The sequence below is a fragment of the Lepisma saccharinum genome, chromosome 2 (assembly GCF_977018435.1).
Source record: "Lepisma saccharinum chromosome 2, izLepSacc3.1, whole genome shotgun sequence".
In the NCBI taxonomy this organism is placed as follows: domain Eukaryota; kingdom Metazoa; phylum Arthropoda; class Insecta; order Zygentoma; family Lepismatidae; genus Lepisma; species Lepisma saccharinum.
In genome coordinates this window covers 204,489,530-204,507,388 of record NC_139230.1, presented here as the reverse complement: position 1 = coordinate 204,507,388, position 17,859 = coordinate 204,489,530, and the positions used below count along the sequence as shown (strand labels likewise).

At 38.8% G+C, this 17,859-nt stretch overlaps 1 protein-coding gene across 1 annotated transcript in view; it reads right to left on the bottom strand.

Moving 5' to 3' along the window:
* Positions 1 to 15,153, bottom strand: part of LOC145984280 (rho GTPase-activating protein 45-like) — a 173,435-nt gene extending 158,282 nt beyond the window's left edge. Inside the window, exon 1 of the mRNA XM_083117917.1 lies at positions 14,980 to 15,153. The gene's annotated coding sequence lies outside the window, so the exon portion shown is untranslated. The remainder of the gene's footprint in view (positions 1 to 14,979) is intronic.
* Between the last annotated feature and the right edge of the window lie 2,706 nt (positions 15,154 to 17,859).

Genomic DNA, 17,859 nt, shown 5'->3' with positions numbered 1-17,859 from the left:
CTAATCGAGACCGAGAACGGAAGAGCAATTTTCAGTTCGACAAACCGAGAGACGGAGAAACTGTCAAGTCTCGTTTCTTCTTGGCATCTCCGTAATCGAGTTGTTCTGTTTGTCATTGGCTTTGTATTGGCAATTATTGTCATTATTCTTCCCCTGCAGGTAAACCATAACGATGAATTATGATGAAATGAAGCAGATAAAAGGGCAATAACAAGAAAGTCATGCCTGTTCGGGACTCCAACCCAGAACCTTATGTAACGAGATTTGAAATTCTGGAGAAGGCGTCCGTGTTTCGCTTGGTTTTCTCTTTCCTCTACTTCTCTTATATTATCATACATGTATAATAAAAATGGATCTCATACGATATGTTGCGATTCATAATTGTGCTGGTTAGATGCTACAGATGTGAACTCCAACCTGCAATATATTATTCCCTTTTGTTTCGTATCTGGTTGAACATGAAATTTTCTTACAATGTGACAATTTCTTTCTTAGTTTTGGTTTGGTGCACAGATATGCTAATCTGGACTCGACCTTCAGTTTAAAGTGGGATACTAACCACTATGTGCATCCATCGTGTATCAAACCCGGGATCCACTGATTACAAGGCGACGACGTTATCACTACGCCATCGAGGAGGCCCCATGACAAAATGTTATTCACTCGATCTCTACCATAATTTATTTCAGCATTTACATTTTCGTTTTCTTCTTCTTTTTTCCTTTTGTTAACTACTCTTATACAACTCTTTTTGCGTCTTCGAATTTCTTCTTGTTTCAGGAAAAAATAATACATGCAGGCTCTATAAAAATCCCCCGTTCAAATAGATAAAACGTTCACTCTCGAGAACTAATTTACATGTTTATCACTAACGTAACCATTAGAAAACTATTGAAATGTTAACTGATATAACTGCAGATGAAACAATACTTACAGCCACTAACGAAATATCTATTCTTGTGTAGCCTCACAGACAACAAGTATCTGGTGAGTCATTCACTCTTGCTGACTACGGGCGAAGGTCACTGAACTAAAGGGTGGTGGTAAGCAAGCAGGCTTCTGCTCTATCAAAGACGAGGTCGCGTGTTCCAGTATTCAATGGCGTACGAAATAAGGAGGAACACAGCTATCTGACGTATGTTTTGGTCCCGTCATTGCACTAGAACACTTTATCGTCGTGGCCTTGAAGTTCCCTCAGGACACTCCTACGTAAAGGCTTCTCAGCTAGAAGGATATCTTCCCCATTGAGTGGAGGAAAAGTGGTTGCGTATAGAGGTCCTTCAACTTTCGTATTCTTTTTCATTTCAGAACCTGTGCTGTATCGTCGACTTAATCCAATCTATCCGATGTAGGTTTTAGGTTCTGTTTCTGTTCGGTTATTTCACGTTGTCTTCCTGCTTATATTATTCGCGACGAAGGCTCTGGATTCGATAATCTGGACAATAACAGGATTGTGTTGGTTGCTTGATTTGGTGTCTTAAGTCCACTTTATGTCCTGTTAGGCTAATCGTGAATGGACCTACAGTTTAAAGGGGGATCCGAACCACTATGTTCCTCCACCGAGTATCGAAACCCGGGATCCCTTAATTACAAGGCGCCCACGATCCCACTGCGCCATCGGGGATTGTGTTCGAAACGAATGAATCAAATTTGAGTGATATGATATGCAACCATTGGAAGACTATTGAAAGAAAAGCTATGGGAACCTGCCAGTTTTTCTACTGCAGGCAGGAAACCATAAACATGGAAGAGAAGCTTATATTCTATGAAACCTGATGCTATGTGCTCGAATACTGGCTAAATATAATCGATAGAGGCATAGCAACGTTAAACAACCTCTTATATGATACATATAGGTTTAAAAAGGTCGAAATAGAAAGATTGTGTGCGCCTCACTGATGGCGTAGTGGTAAGGCCTTGTAATCAAGGGGTCTCGGGTACGATACCAGGTGATCGCACATAGTGGTTCGGATCCCACTTTAAACTGTATGCAGTTCAGATTAGTCTATCTGTGCCGGTGACTCAGTCGGTAACGCGTCTGACTACCATGCTTTAGGCCCCGGGTTCAATCCCCGGCCGGTTCAAGCCCGGTATCTTTTCTAACGTTGGAAGCGGCCCCGGCGCCCACCCAGCGTCGAATGACATGGGTACCTGGGGGAAACCCTGGGGGTAAAGGCGGTCAGGGGCGTGATGCTGATCACATCACCCCCACTCACGAACGAATCAAGAAAGTGTGGGGCGTTACCCCCACACCCCCTATACGCCTTCATGGCGTAGCGCTAAGCACAGGTGAGAACTTTACCTTTTTTTTGCATAAAGTGGACTTACAACAAAATTTAAAATTGCGATAAAGATTATGATAAGGTATTAAAGAATTGGGTCTAACACATTTTTTTTATTGTTTACCAATGACATTGTTAACTAATATTCTTAGTTTCAGTTTCAAGATGAAATCGGCTACGAAATATAAGGAATGGGTTCATATTTCTGTTACGAAATTCCACTTTTGTAGTAGACCTGTGCCACACTAAGATGTGACATAATAAACAAATCTGAGACACTTTCAAAGTATTAAATTGCTATCTACGTATTTGGGAACAATCTTTCAATATAATACTTTTTTGGACGCGTCAAATCATAGTATTTAATTCCTGTTTTAGCAGCTTTAAGAAACCTGATTTGGGGGGGGGGGGGTTACAAATGCCCTTTCTGCTCCCGTCAAGTTACGCCTATGACAAACAGGAATTCAAAGTAAAAGACTGTCCCGACTAAATCGGGAGACACGTCTGATAGATTTACAATTGGGAAAATTATAATTAAGCGTGTAGTTGAAAACAACCTATTTTCATATATTGCATGCAGCTCTACTTTTTCTGCAATGTGGATCAAGAACTGGGGACGTGGAGAAGCACAACACACCACCTAACCAATAGTCACGTGACCCTCTTTGCTTTCCTGTCATGTTGACCTTCGCGTGGAACACATTTCTCGGTGTTAAGACAGGCAAAATCACCCGATCATCGAAGGGTGCAATATGTGTTGCCTACCCTCCTGCATTACTTGCTCCTATTAAAGCCTTATGGGGAAGAACTTTTTTCCATGACTGTACGTGACAAATATGATTAGCCGAAAATGAAAATCCTTGTTATTACAACTTACAAGTGTATTAAATTAAATATTTGATTTTTTAAAAAAATTGTGAATGAATCCTGCGAATCTCATGTATGAATATGCATACCCGAGTTAATTAAAATCTTGTTCGGTCCGCATTGATTACCATAATTTTTTTCGTCCCAATCTATGGACCATACTTTTCTTTTTTTAATTTTTATTGATATCACAAAGCATAATTCTCCTACAACATTCTTCAAATTGTTCGTCCATCTTTATAAATTGTCTGCTCTGAGCAATGTCTTATAGGAACAAAAGTCTATCGACAAGTACGTTAACAACAACTATCGTGTGAGGTAAAAACTAGCAAATGGGAAGCCAGTCCAGCGCCAACTAGGGAATTCCTACTAGAAATCCAGTTCCGTGTGATTCAGGCTTTATTTATTGAACTCTATCTCCCGGTGTTCCCACGCCGCTTCACCAAGAGACATGGTGGAGAAGCGTGCGATCAGTGATATCAACCCGCGTAGACCGAGTTGTGCTCGGGGCTCGCACAATGCGAGTTTCGCTACTTATGACGCTGTTGCAGCAGTCGCGTAGAGGACGCTGATTGGGTCTTTTGGCTTGGGCGCCGTACAAGGGGAGGTTGCATCATTTAGGAAAGCCGTGAACGCAGCGATCGGTGTGTTCGCAAATGTAGTGTTGCAAACCCATTCCATTGGAGATCGTGTGACGGAGTCGAGGCAACCCATACATCATTGCAAATTGAGGGATTTTATTATTTTTTAGAAAAGGGAAATTTCGATGGTATATCGTCCCTCCCATTCTGTCCCGAGCATGACAGGGGAAGAAAAGGGGAAAAGGGGGGAGGGCAACTGAAACCGAAACGGGTGTTTTAAACATGCCTTTGCTTAGTGCATCTTGGCCAAAATAAACGGTCTCTGTGGCGCAGTAGCCGAATTATCAACCCTCCCGGAGGGAGCGTACACCACTCAATCAGCTGTTTTGCATTGTGTGTCGTCTGTTACTGCGTTGCAAAATTATTTAGCGCTGTCAAAAGGTCGTACCTGTTTCAGTGCATGAATAGGGAAACTGTATATAGCAAAAGCAGAGGCTTAATATTTAACGTTGTTGAATTTTTGGAAGGAAGTTAGCTACAATGCCTGTAGCAACTGCAGCAATATATGGATATGGCGGAAGGGAAGGGAAAATTTTGAAATATGAAGCAGGGCAGTGTGGACTGAGTGAGTACTGTAATTTTCTTTAAGATTTATTTTCTCTTGATTTCGCTTGATTTGCTTGGTTCGATCAGTCTGTCATTAGAAATAAACAACAGCTAGATAGATTACAATTGATTTCCTCCATGTGGTAGTTGGATCGGCTTCTTTGGCGTACGCCAATGTTATTATTTTCCTTGTTCATTAATATCAGCGGAGCAGAGGAGGAAGTTTTTATGAAATATTTTACAAATCGACAATAGTATTGATATTGTAGATCGGTATTTCTATGTTTTGAGTGATTTTGTCAGATTATCGATGCTGAATTAAATATTGCACAATAACATCGCTCTTCTCGTGATTGGCTGGATAATTTCCGAAATATTTGAAATTTGTAAAAAATCCGTGTTAAAAAAATCATGAAATATAACTCTGTCATAGCCTCATTTTCAGTGAAAGGTGATCAAAACTTGGGTTGCCAATATATTAAGCATCATTATGTACGCAAAAACGGGTGCGAGTATTTGACAGGGGTGGTATAACACATCTGGACGCGAGATTGAAGTGCCTACCCGTAATGTCAAGCCACCAGCCGCCACTGCTCAACCCCCCAATCCCTATTTCCTTTAACTTTACAAACCTTCCTGTTCTTTATCCCAGAACAGTAACTAAACTTAACAATAACATTAGTTAACCTATTAATTAACTAACTGCTACTCTAGTAGATCTTTTCTGGACACCTGAATTTATCATACAAAAAATATATTTGATTTGAAAAATGTGTATATTAAATTCAGTTAAATAAATTAACCAGTCAATTATATAACAAATGTTCTTTCGTTATACTTACACAGTATACATTGCATCATTCATTTTCTCATTTTTCTCTTTCATTTTGTATCTTATAATGTATACTTTAAATAATAAAGAGTAAAGAAAGAATAAAAAGGCGGGGGGAAAGTTTAAATTCAGCGAAATTGACGTCCTGTTTTATTTAAAGGTACCAGGACACTAAGTGCATACACTCGAATGTATGGGGTGGAGGAGGGCTTACTTCGGGGGTTCCACCCTTTTTACATATCTGTGATGGAAAATAGGATTATGTAGCCACGAAACTATTGCGAATACATAGACAACAGGGAAACAAAGCTCACGAATATCTACGTGAATGCTCTTAAGGAATTCTAAGCACATGTATTTTTTTTTCAGAATTTAGAACATCACTGGTTTTTTGAAAGGAGAGGAAATTTTGAAAACTGCTTCGCTGGCGTCTGCCAAAAGTCCAACCGAGCCTTAACGAACATGACTACCAACCGCTATTAGTTGTTCTGGCATCATTGTCAAACGAGAAGTGGCAAAGGAGGACAACTGTGACGTGATTTGTGAGGCCATATTGTTTTGGCCCATGAGCAGGGTGTAAAAAGAGTAATGGAGTAGGGAAAACCTCATATATTACCATTTTCATTACTGTATTCCCAGAAGTCTTCTGCCTCGGCCTTGAAAAATGCTTAAGGAAGCACATAAACATCGTAGTGTGGAAAACATCGTTTCTTCTTCTCTTCAATTCAGTTACTTAATAGAGGTTTGCACATAAAGTACTCGGCGATGACAGTGAATAGAGCCGTGCAGCTCGTAACTTGTGCAGTCAGTGATGGCCGTAACAGTCTGCAGAGTGCACCAAAACTGAAATACACTTCCTTTCGTTAATTCCTCTCGTAGGAAGAGTTAATCCCGGTGGCCTAGGACTTTCTGCGGTTTCCTCATGTTACAAGGACAAGTGCCACCATAAAGCTTGGTTGATATTCGAGCCACTCCTGGGCATTTTTCTTTCCACTCAGTCACCTTCTTTCGGCAATAAAAAGGAGTATAAATCTTACTCTCCAGTTGAGTTAATTTATCTTTATCCACTCCTGATAACCTGCTCCATTCGTATCAACTGATGTGGATATAATGTTCTATCCATTCCTCTTTTTGGTTAGTGTACATTTGTCCTCCAAATAAAGGTGCTGGCTCTAAATAGTTGCAAGCTCAAACCTATGATACACTCTGACACATTGAGTTTTCACCGTGTTTTCAGGAAAATATCTCAACGATATTTCTTTTAAAGTTGAAATCAAGATATATATTGATCATATTCCTTCTGGCTAAATCAACATTCATTATCTTATGTTGCATTATAATATCACAACAGTCATATTATTTTATTATAATTTCCGTGATCAAAATATAAAAACAGAAAACTAGTCGCATGTTTCTACAATATTATTAAATTAATGGTTTATTCGAAGGCACCCAATATACACCGTGAAAGATTTATTCGTATTTTGCTTTATGATGAATCGGAACTATTAGAGTGGACTTCGAACCTAGTGTGCAATGTGCCTCAACCGGGATTTCAACTCGGGATCACTTGACTACAAGACGACAGCGTTAGCCACTATGCTGTTGGGGAGGCCTTCGTTATGTGTGTGTACTCCGTATGTATACACGCACACACATTCAGTAAGAGAGGGAGAAAGCCGTTAACCATTGTCCTATCAGTATTTTTATGGACATGATCTTATATCTTTTTCGTTCGTCCTGAGTCTACAAACAAATGTGCAAGCATACGTCATGCACATTCAATTAATAATGCAAATAGATTAAATTGTAATTTTAAAAGTATGTGGTTCTGTGTTCCAATCCAGAGGAGAAAATAACGCAGTTGCTTAATAACAAGGGAAGAATGTATGAATTATAGATACTGTACATCCAGTACTTCATAATATGATCGTTTTTTATATTTTTTTATAAAAGTGGAATTAATTCTTAAGTGAAATAAAGTATTTAATGGTAACTAAAGCCATTATTCCAGTGCGAGTGTGCCTGTTGAAATGCTAGTTAACATTTACCTTATCCATAAGAATGTGTGTACACATTTTCTGGACAGAATCGTTCCATGTCTTGAACAAAATAAGAAAAGTGTGTGCTCAGATAGACTAATTGGGACTGGAATCCGAAACATTCTACCATGTGACTCAACAGAAAATTGAACCTCGGTCCCCTTGATTACAAGCCGACAGTGGTAGCCACTACACTGACGGTGAGGTGCTGAAAAGTGAGAACACTGCTGAGCAAGATATTCAACACTCCAGGTAATCTGTTTACTTGCAAGTCTCTTAAAAACTGTTCAAATTACTAATCATATTTACAGGAACCACCAAATCCTGACGGGGTCCATGATGTAGCACCATTTGGTTATTGCTTCAAGCTTAACGCTCATAAAATTCGCAGCCAGTGGTTCAACGTTTGGTTCACTTTGAACCAACACGAGTTACAGCATATTGTAAACTATTTAGACTTCTTATTTGTCCATGTATTCAATCCTCCATAAGATAAACGCTTTAAACTTCAAGCATTTGGCTAGTGCTCCAATGGGGCAGTGTATATTTTGCCACGTCATCAACTCACCACGAGATATAGGTAATGGAATCTAAGAAGTTTGCTCGCCGTTCGTTGCACTCTGCTCGTTGAAAGTGACGTCACTTCCAATAAAAGAAAGGGATAAAAGAGTCTGAAGCATGCATTGTTTTATGTAAAGAACCCTGTAGTTCCTAAACCTTGAAGGAGAGACTGCCACTTTTTCACAGACTCAAGAAGTGTTTACATGTTTTATTCGCCACCCACCGAGTTTCAAAACACTTGTCTCTGCCGTCACTCCTATTTTACACGTCTAGTTTTCAATGGATTACTTTTGTCTTAGGGATTTCGGCTTTCGCTGCAGATGTTCAGATCCTTGCCGCTTCCGCGTGTTTTGAAGCTGATGTTTTCTTCCAGGCGTCTTGCAGTCGCTCCTTTTTTCCTCAGGAATTTTATCTTTGTGGAGTGCCATTACTGAAAATAGACTTCTATCCTCATTCAGTTCCTATATAATGAAATCTCTTCTTTGAAGCATTAGATTAACGCAATACGTTTCCAAAGTCAATCGATCTTACAAGTCAAATGCTTATTGTGTTTGTATATTTTTGTTATTTTACGTCGCATTTCTTCCACTTTTGGCTAATCGAGATGGTTGCAGCCGACCTCCATGGCGGAGTGGTTAGCACAGCACGCTACGCCAAGAGTGCTGGATTCGATTTCTGGCCTGGGCGTGGGTCTGCCTTGTGAGTGTCCCTTCATCAATTTCATCACGTCATCACCCATCCTCATCTTCGTGATTACCAAAAAGTGACAGTAAAGCGAAGTAAAATAAATCAAATCAATCAATCAATCGAGATAAGAGCTGATTAGATGTATTTAATGAAGTAATTGATTGATTGGTTTAGTTTATTTTTCTTCACTGTCTCTTTTGGAAGATGAGGATGAACGGTGATAAAATGGATGAAGGGGCAATCACAAACGTGTACGGAAGACACAACATTAGTCCCACAGCGGATTTTACTGGCTGTGAGTCCAAAAGCTAGAGCCTCGCCTGTCTGGAAAATGCAGTTCGGGATGTGCTACGACGAAAGGAGGTTGACATGTGGGTGTCCTTGGAATGGGTGGCGTCTTACACCCCTACACTCACAAAGAACACCCGTCCCCAAACAGGGACTCGAACCCGGAAACCTCCGTGAAGAGATAGAAAATCGACAACTAAAATGTGCTCGACCACCGAACCAACAGAGAGAGAGAATACAAAGGTCCATATTTTTGGGGGCGCCAAACCAGGGTGTTCTCCTTGAGTAGCGCCAAACCCTTAATTTTGATTTTTTTAATAATCGTAGCTATTTGTTTCAAAAAGAGTTATTACAAACCAGATATTTAATATTGGAAACAATAGCACGAAATGGAAAGAAAGGCGTTTAAGAGAAGAAACATAGATGGCAGCACAAGGCGAAAGAATATAAATAAATTGTTGAAGGATAAGTGTCGATTTAGTGAAAGTAAAGATATGATACAAAGATGTAGAAAAGATGAAAGCAATGTATAAAAAACATATAATAGATGGAAATGAAAACAGAAGTGGTTTTCATCGATCAACAAGTTAAAGTCTGTAGTAATTTGTTAGGTACGCATAAAGAAGTATTCAACGAAATAAAAGTTTAGGGAGATCAGAAGCATAACACTGTAACATTTGGTTGATTGATACAATTTTTCCAAAGAGGATTTTTTTAAAATTTACTGCTGCATAACATAATACATACATTGCATAATCTTGTAGCAATTTAAGCTAAGAGATTACAGTTATTTTGATATCAATATAGGTATGATTTGCCTTGTTTTATTTTACTTCGCTTTTTGTGCCACACTTGGCTAATTTGCGAAGATGGGAATGAGTGATGTTATGATAAAATTGATGAATGTACACTCACAAACATCCATGCCCAGGACGGGATTCCAACCCGGGACCCCTGGCGTCGTAGCGCGATGTGCTAAACACTCCGCCACGGGGCTGGCTCAATATCCAGGTAGGAAATATATGCATTGCTTAAACCTATTCTTTAACAGGAACACTTAAATTATTTCAATATACGGCTATTATTTTTCTTATTTAATATTTGTAACAACAAGGTTTCATTCGGAGTGGAAGGATCCAAAAATTCATCTCGCCCGGGTGAAACGTTTATCTTGAGCCGCCCCTGGAGACGGCCAAGGGGTTGAATTTCCAGAAGTTTGCTAGTTTGCGGGATACCATCTCCCCCTCACTTCCAAACCTGCTCACATGCCATATTTTTCCTTCCCCTTAAAACATTTCTTCGTTCTGATAACAAATAAACATGACGTCAATGTATTAAGTAAGTACTAAAATTTTCGATTTTGACCCCTCCTTTAGAAATTTCCTGTGGTTGCTGTATTTTTTAATAGTAGAAGACAGGTGATGGAACTGATCACAGCTATCTCAATTAAAACTTTCTAAGCCGGCCTCCGTGGCGGAATGGTTAGCACAGCGCGATACGACGCTAGGGGTCCCGGGTTCGAATACCGGCATGGGCATGGATGTTTGTGAGTGTCCATTCATCAATTTCATCATAATATGCTACGGTTTTGTTTTTATTTATTGTTAGTTTGTTGGTGCTGAACCACTCTGAAAGTCTGTTTGTTATGTGTTTGATGTTCGATTTAAGTGCTTGCTCATTCTTGCCAGTCAGCACTATACTTGTATCATCTGCATACAAAGTTATTTTGATTAGATCTAAGTTTGATGACAAGTCATTTATGTATACACTCATCCCAATCTTCGCAAATTAGCCAAAAGTGGCACAAAAAGCGAAGTAAAATAAAGCAAATCAATCAAGCTTTCAAAGACTTGCAAGCTGATTAGGGCTTTCCTGTCTCATTTTGTAAAATATCTGTTAGGATCGCTTCTCCAGAGCTCCATTCCTCTTTTTGCAATCACCATTTTTCCTCTTGCAGACGGACAGTTCCACAAATACTGAATGACGTTTTTTTCCCGAGAATTCATCTATCTCGAAATGCGTTACGTTCTGATTACGACGCTCGCTCCAATGGTCGCATCGGAAAGCTTCCTCCTACTGGTGCGTACACTTGGCTGATCGAGACACAAATGCCTTCTATAAAGGGTAGATCCTGGAAGAGAGCCAACTTTTGTGCAGAGATCACCAAATGAAAGTTGGAACTGTCGCCAGAAAGGAAAGGAAAAAAGCGTAGGGAACTCGAGGATCGTGCTGCACTTGTTACATGAAGAGATTTAAGTTCATCTTGTTTAATGGAAGGCTAATTTCAAGTACGTGAACAATTTGATAACCATATGCTTCACAATGGTTCGTTTTCTAATTATATTACATGAAAAAATAGTAGTAAGGAAACAGAAAATATATGGAAAGAATCGATAAATAATTGGTGCAACTTTCTCTCACATCTACAATACAATATACATAATAAAAGAAACTTCAGATTGGGGTAGAGGATAAAGAGAAAATTGAAGGAGTTTTCGATAATCCTTATTTGAGTCTTCATTAAATCACCTGATGTGAAACTTTTGAGCGATATTTATATCAGTACTGAGTTTAGTATTTAAAGAATGATAAAAGGAATATAAAGGTAAAGTTCCCCATACATATAGCACCGTGCCATGAATGCACATTTCGGGGTAGAGCCCCACACATTCTCGATCTCGGCAATTTTGGAGGTGATGTGATCAGCACCACGCTCCGGCTGACTTTGCCCCCACACTATTGCCCCCAGGTACCCACTGATATGAGGCTGGGTCCCGAGCCGCTTTATGCAGGGACAAGGCCGCAAACAATCCAACATCAGATCACCCGCCACGGGAACCGAACCCGGGTCTCCCGCGTGGCAGTCATTGTTATTGGATTGGATTGATTTGTTGTTTTAAGTCCACTTTATGCACAGTAAGGCTAATTGGGACTGGACCTACAGTTTAAAGTGGGATCCGAACCACTATGTGCCTCCACCGGGAATCGAACCCGGGACTCCTTGATTACAAGGCGACGACGCTACCTACCACTGCGCCATCGGGGAGGCCCTTGTTTGTTATTATTTCGAAACTTATTTGGTGGCGGCCATTATTCTTATTCTTCCTAGTGCTCACAGATGTGACCAAAGTAGTCCTCAAATTCAAGGAGTATCCTATTATTGAGATGTAAAGTTTCAGTTCAGCATGGCTGACTAAAAACTATGTACGAGTACCAACCATCACAGTAATTTCAATTCAAAAGCCATCAACGCACAAACACACACACACACACACACACACACACACACACACACACCAAAAAAAACAGCAAGAAAGCCGAAAGTTCGCTATTCTAAGCGATATGAACAGTCCTTACCTATGTACACAAAAGTTACTAATACTAAGTATATTTTAGTACAGTGTGAAGGTGTATTGGACCGATTTGTAAGTACAGCTTACTAAAGTATATGAAATCACACTTACAACTTCCTGTGCTTCATAAATTAAGGAACAGCAAACTAATAGTAGCTTTTCTTAGATAAAAAATAAAATTTATGCACTAAAATTTTGATTCATTATGTGCAGAAACTGACACTATAATAGATACTCTCTCATGTTTGGGACTTGGCTGCATGTTCAGCTTCGATTTTGTGAAATGTTGAATATTGACATTATTATTATTGTTATTATCTAAATACAATTTCCATGTGTTTGTTATTCATCGTTGTGTAGGGCGACATTCATGATCGTCCTTGCATGAACTTTTTGGATAGATAAATTATGATGTAAGAAAACAAAATTAGTATGAAAAATAAGAGCATCATCATAACATAAGTTTGCTTATGAATAATAATAACTGAATGATTTAAAAATTTAAAAGTGCTTTGAAATTCAGTTTTCTATCGCATTTTTCTGATAATTTTAGCGGTTTCAAGTACACGATGGAAAAAATGGAAAAAAATATTCACAAATATATAATTCTGACTGTCTAAAATCTTGTTAAATAACTTTATATTACTTTCCAAACTGTCCCATGTTGACCTTATAACGAAAATGATTACATCAAAAGTATTATATTACTGTGTTACAGTTCGTAATTTTGTAAAATTACCTCCGCTTCTAATAATCATTTCATTCATGTGAATCAGGATCAGAAATTCTCCATTTTTGACACATGCATACACACGTACACCGTGTAGTTTTGTTTTGCCTCATCGCAACGATGAAGATGAATCATAATTGACAAAAGATGAAATTGATGAAGGAACAAATACAAACGAAGACCCATGTTCAGTCCGAGACTCGAACCCGGCACCTTCGGTGGTGAGATCCAGTATGCGTGCTCTATCACGGAGACGTACAGGGCGGGCAGGCGCAGTGCATTTTTCCCTACTCCCCTCAAGGCAACAATCATGTGACCTCAGTGGCGTGCTGAGGATTTTCGAAAGGAGGGGGTTAGGTATGCATTTATTAGTAGTCAGCCCTCATTTTGCCATCTTTTCCTGCATTTGATGTTCTTTTTTTAGGAATACTGGGCCAAAGGGGTGGGGGTTATAACCCCCACATCCCCCCCCCCTTGGGCACGCCACTGTGTGACCGCCTTTTTAACAATGTTCAAATTCTTTACTTTCTTTTCCGCTTCATTTCTGAATTCATTCTCAACCGGAAAGAAAAAATGCTTCTTTCATCTCTATTTTCTCATCAAACATTAACAATTTGTAGATTTAGAGGTCATTTTATGGAGGAATATAACATCTATGTCTAAGAACATGATAATTCTTGAACTAGAACTACAAGTATTTTTTAAAACAAATAGGGTGTTGCTTTTTATGATCATACCTAAAACATGACACGTACTTTGCTATTGTTATTGCTATCAGCTCTTACAATAGGAAGAAAGTTTGATTTAAAAGTTCACTACATCGTTTAGCAATTCCTGGAGAAATGGCGTTTTGTCATTACTCCTTATCTTAGGCATTGAGAAACGAAATAGAACTTATATATAGCCTGTGCTACTGTATTCACGATATGGTTGACTTCAGTTAACCTCAACATTGTATAAATTAACATTATGAGCAAAATATAAATATGGCAGTGTAGTTTATAATTGAAATATTTGTATTTTTTAATATTTTAGAACTTATTATTCTGTCAGTATTTGATTTCAGAATCACTTGCAAGAATTTGCAGTTGACTTCTATTAACTAGTATTAACTAGTTAACTCCTATTCAAAGGATGACCGTAAAATAATTATCGAGTGTTATTGCATACGTCTGGGTGTGTCGTGCATGTCACTGTGTAGCAAATTTTTTTCGAAGCTGATGAATCACTCAAACTTAATCTCTAAATACACTCATTAGTTTCAAATTTATGCAGGGCTGGATTTAGAGGGGGCTTGGGTGAGAGTTAGATCCTCGTTCTCCACTAAGAAAAATGTTTTGAAAATGAAATCATGAGATATTTGAAATCCGGTAAAAATATGAGTATAACAAAATATAGACAATCTGATATAATTTGACTTGACTTTAATTTAATTGAATTGTTGTTTTAGGTCCACTTTATGCACAGAACGGCAAATCAGGACTGGATCTACAGATTAAAGTGGGATCCGAACCACTATGTGCCTCCACGGAGTATCGAACCCGGGACCCCTTGATTACAAGGCGACGACGAATTTGACTTGAAAGTTGTAACTGAACTCGTATATAGGGGGCTCACAATGTTGTTAGGCCCGACCCTCCACATACCCCAAAAACTAACGCGCAACCTGCAACTCTTCCACAACCCAACCACTAGGCTATCCCTTCTACAACGCTCCTTGTTTTACAGGCTCCCAGAAATGTACAACAAACTTCCCCTGAATGTAGATATTTTTCTTCCAGAACGTAATTTTTGTATATTACTGACGAAGAACATGTAAATCTATCCCATCTTGTTATTGTTTTTATCTTTTATTATTTTTTATTTCTACTTTATGTTGTTTCAGTGTAAAATGGCCAAATAAGACTGTATCTGAAACTGTGAGTAAATAAATAAATAAATAAATAAATAAATATATAAACACGGGTCTGCTTTTATGTAAGAAGCTCAATAATCAGACAATCGTTCACATAAGCAAACTAAGATCACAATTATTTGCATGCATTTACAAGTGCTAAACAATCAGAAATAACCACAAAAGACCTTACGGTTATACACGAAATTGTAAAAACGAAAAGGGAATCAGTCTTAACGACAGACACAATTCTTACCTTATTCTGCTCTGGTAGTTCCGTCGAGTAAGATTCTATGAGACGGGTCGAAATTACACTTTTCGGTCCACGGAATGTACAGAATTTAACATAAACCGCTCGTACAGCTTCGCAAAGTCACATTGAACACTGTCTTCGGTCATAGAGAGGATAAAGATCGGTCTGGCGCTTTTGTGTAGGTTAATCCGAGAACCGACGCGAACTACTACATGTGTGTGTGTGGAACAGAGAGTATATTGGACGCAGTTCGCAGTGCTATCTTTAGCTGGAAGGGCGGGCGCTGTAAGAAGCCTTCCAAGTAAGAGAGCGAACTGTTTGGAACATGCCAACTTTCTGGAGGCATCAGACATGCATTCCATCTTTTCTGACCTCTCTATATCATATTTTCAACAAGCCTGGTAAGATCTGTTCAAGCAAAGCCAAGCAAGCTCTGAGACATCGTTGACGTCACTGACTTCATGCGGTACACGTTGGTCCTTTGAAAGATATACTAGCACATATTCGGAGACAGCCCGATAAGTAAAGACGTGAAAAACGAAATGGAAGCTCTTATCAAGAAAATGTAAAAAGGAACGATCACAATTTCTAGGATGAAGCTAATGGTCTAAAGAAATAAAGCATGCGCCGACCCCCGTGGCGGAGTGGTTAGCACAGCGCACTGCGACGTCAGGTTTCCAGGGTTTGAATCCCAGCCTGGGCATTCGTGTTATTTGTGAGTGTCCCTTCATCAATTTCATCACTCATCCCCATCTTCGCGGATAGCCAAAAGTGGCAGAAAAGCGAAGTAAAATAATTCAAATCAAGCAGGATACAGGTTTGGAGACATTCAGGTTCGAAATTTGAAAGTGAAAAACTCAACGATAGGAATTCAAGTGTGGTTTTGAAAACATAATGATGAATGTGCTCCGCTTACCACAGTGGTGGTTCCAGAGGTTTCAGTTGGGAGGGGCGAATTACGGTCGGGCACCTCACTTCACCGAGAATCAATTCTAATCTACACTTGCACTATTTTATAAAAATAATATATAGTATTGTAAACAGGGACCAAGCTAACTTCCATATTCTAGAGATTATTGTGGTGCAAGAATATGGATCCTAGACTAAAACAGATGATTATTATTGTTGGTGGCGTCGTCGCCTTGTAATCAAGGGATCCCGGGTTCGAATCCCGGTGGAGGCACATAGTGGTTCGGATCCCACTTTAAAACTGTAGGTCAAGTCCCAATTAGCCTTATTGTGCATAAAGTGGACTTAAAACACCAAATAAATCAATCAATGATTATGTCGTTATCATAATTCCTTCCATTACTACGGTAAACTCAACGATCACATAAGGAGTAAAGTGAAGAAAGAAAGAAGACAAAAAAAAAAACACAATTCTTTCAAGAAGTCTCGGGATTGATCACCTTTTGAGGCATATTGCACAGTGATTCGGATCCAAAATTAAGCTGAGCATATTATCGAGTCTGTTAAACTTCGTGATAAAAGGCAGAACATTTAAGTCTTCAAAAATGTTAGTCATAATAAAATATCCAAAAACCTGGCAGTTGGGAGGGACGACCGACCCTATCGCCCTCCCGTGGATCTGCGTCTGGCCTACCAGTGAAGTTTATGATATGATGAAATGTGTTTCATAGGTATTAAACATTGTAAGAAACATTGATAGGGGATTAGAGGGTATATTAATAATATTATTACTTCCGAACTACACACAGAAAACTAAATGGATCAAATGTAGTTGATGCACTAATGAATTTCCTTGCAATCAGCAAATCTTGGAGACGATCCCCTGTATGTAAACAGCTCAAAGTAAATAATGCATAATTAAGTGACGTTATAAAATAGGAAATGCATTTCATTATGATTGCTATTTCTTTAAAACAAATACGTCAGTTTGAAATTTGAGAAACGCAACAGTCGGTCCAATCGCATTGCTTTGTGTAAATTGAATTTAAAACAAATGAATTGTTTTTTATAATGTAGTAACTCGGAATCGGGTACGTTTTTCTCGCAAAACTACATCTCTCTATGATATCCTTATATAACTGTCTGTGTATATGTTTAATATCGCAAGGGGTAATGAAAATTTATCCTTTTTCCTAATATTGTGACATGGATTAACCAACGTGAAAGTAACTAGTTACAGTTAGAATTCCACAAAAAGTAACTATTACTTGTTTGTTTGTTTAATTGATTTACAGTATTTGGCTTATTTTACTTCGCTTTTCCGACACTTTTTGGCTAATTGCAAAGATGAGGATGAGTGATGATATGATGAAATAGATGAAGGGACACTAACAAGAACACCCATGTCCAGGCCAAGATTCGAACCCAAGACCCCTGACGTCGTAGCGCGATGTGCTAACTACTCCGCCAGTGAGGCCGGCGGGATGAATGATGATATGATGAAATTGATGAAGAGACTCTCATAAAAAATACCCTTGCCAAGAGCGGGATTCGAACCCGGGAAACCTGACAACGGTTACTTCCAAACACTGCTGACGTTTAGTACAAATCATGGCAGTAGATGGCAGTTCAGTAGCCACCGAATAGATCTATTTAATTACACATGCCTCTTAAGTTGTATTTTCTCAGAAATGCAATAGAAAATTTGAAAGATATTGTAAAAGATTATTCTTTGAACAGTGTTATGCTATTAGTTTCAGCTTCATGTAAAATTTTGCAGGTGTCTATAAACAATCATAGAAGAAACTAATAGTTGCCGATATATAGGGAAAGTCCTCGTCATCATCTATTAAAGTAGAAGAATCAAGAATATATCAATAAATTATCACAAAATTTTAGGAAAGGAGTCCTTGAGACTCCGCATAAAATAAATCAAAACTTCCTTAACTGTTAGCACTGACCTTAGTGGTTATA